The sequence below is a fragment of the Marmota marmota genome, unplaced genomic scaffold (genome assembly GCF_001458135.2).
Source record: "Marmota marmota marmota unplaced genomic scaffold, marMar, whole genome shotgun sequence".
Classification (NCBI taxonomy): Eukaryota; Metazoa; Chordata; class Mammalia; order Rodentia; family Sciuridae; genus Marmota; species Marmota marmota.
In genome coordinates, this window is record NW_025999960.1 from 8,908,943 (window position 1) to 8,911,331 (window position 2,389).

A 2,389-nucleotide genomic window follows, 5' to 3' on the forward strand; every position below is an offset into this window, starting at 1 on the left:
CCCCCTTTTCCAAACTATGTTCCAAAACTGTGATCCAAAGAACACTTGTACCTACAGATCAGTAGCCAAAGGAAATTAAGTTTTGGAAATTAAATCACATTTTGATTAATTACAAGGCTGTTCATTCAATTAATGATGGAAAATTTTTATTCTAACAAAACTTATTTAGGTTTCTTGTACACATTTGGGGAGTTTGTTTGACTAGTAATATCTGTTTGCATGTAATTGAAATAGCCTAAAGAACAATATTTTGGAATGCTGCCTTTGGGATGCTTCTGCCTCCTGGATTCTCTTTCCTGACTTCCCAAGACCGGCACTATATACCAGCTTCTGATTGTCTCAAGTCCCAAGTAAGACCCAGCTACACAATTCTCATGACCACTCAAGTAAAATGAAAGTGCAGGGCCCTTTGTTCAAATGTTATGAAGAATTTCAAGACGGCAGTAGAACAGCATGAATCCAAGCATGGGTTCCTCTTAGGCCTGAGCCCTGTGTGATGAATCACACAGGCTGCACACCAATGAAGCCTAGCCTGCCATGCCTGAAGCATCTCCCTCATCTTCCCAACCACCCGGGAGGGAAAATGACTTAATTAAAGCAAACTTGTGAGTTGAAATTAATTGTATTAATAGGGAAAAGGCCTTTATTCTCCTAGAGGAAGGATTTTTCTCAATGATGGGCCAAAAACAAAACAGAAAAAAAATTCTGCTTATATCATGGGCTAATGTTTTAGAAGTAAAGAGACTATTTTCTAAAGCCAAGTCGTGGATAGTGAGGCATTGTTAAATCTCATAAGCAAAAGAATGAGTTTAATCTAAAATGTGTTTAGGCAAAGAAGAGAAAGTATGGCAGTCAAGAAAGAACAGAATGATACCCATCAGCCATGAAGGCCTCGGGGAGATAGGTGGTGAGCTTGTTCCTAATGTCTGAATAGGATTTTATCAGACTAGAGGTAGGGCACCATAGGCAAGGGATCAGCAAAGTCAAACAGCAGGGGAACTTCTGGAGGAACCCTCTTGCCACATACAGGAAAGATAAACTTCTGTTTCTCTTATGTGCTACTCAATGATACATCATATTCTATTTGCTGAAAAGAAAAAATCCTGAGGATAGCCAGCGAAAAGAGACATATTACATTCATAGGAACAAATATGACAATTATAGCCAATTCTTTGTCAGAAATCTTGTGTTATGACTTGGATCTGGAATTGCACCCCCAAAAAGTTCATGCGTTATAACATGGTCCCCAATGCAGCAAGATTCACAGATGGGGGTTTTAGTCAGTGACTAGATCATGAGGGATCTGACCACATCAGTGATTTAATCCATCAAATGCATTAATATATCAGTGGACTACAGGAAGTTGGAGAAAGTAGGTCACCAGGGGTATGCCCTGGAAGCGTTCATTTATACCCTGGCCCCTCTCCCCACACCTCTACCCCCAGTTCTCAGCTACCATGAGCTGAGTAGCCTTCCTCCACCACAACTGTTTACAATAATGTTCTACCTCACTTCAGGCCCAGAGCAATGAAAGCCAACCATAGTTTCTGAAAGTGTGAACCCAAAGTAAACTTTTCCTGCTCTAAGTTGTTCTTGTCAGTATTTTGGTCACAGAAACCAAAAGTTGACTATTACAAACCAAAAAACATGCAAACCAAATAACAAAGGAATGACACCTTTAAGGTGATGGAAGACAAAAAGTACCAATCATAATTCTATACCCAGCAAAAATATCTTACAAAAATGAAGAAGAAATAAAGACTTTTTCAGGCTTTCAAAAAAAAAAAGTAAGAAATAAAGACTTTCTCAGGAATGGGAGTATAACTCTGTGGTACAATACTTGCCTAGCATGTTCAAGGAACAGGATTCAATTTCCAGCACCATGCATACACAAAAAGATGTTTGGACCCATCTCCAAACACCATTACATTAGGGATTAGGGCTTCAATATATCAGGCTTTCTCAGATGAATAAAATCTAAGAAAAACCATTGCCTGTAGACCTACTCTATAAAAAGTATTAAAGGTCCAGGCATGGACAAATTGAGAGACTGAGGCAGGAGGATTACAAATTCAAAACCAGCCTCGGCAACTTAGTGAGGTTCCGAGAAACTTTGTGAAACCCCATCTCAAGAAAACATAAAAATGGCTGGGGATGTAGCTCAGTGGTGCAGTGCTTCTGGGTTCAATCAGAAGAAGAAAGAGAAGGAGGAGGAGGAGGAGGAGGAGGAGGAGGAGGAGGAGGAGGAGGAGGAGGAAGGGGAATAGAAAATGAAATGAAATGAGTGAAGGAGGAGACAATGAACAAGAAGGTCAAGATGACTATAAGAAGAAGCATGAGGAGAAATGAAGAAGGACAAGAACAGAGGAGAACACAAGCCAAACAACTA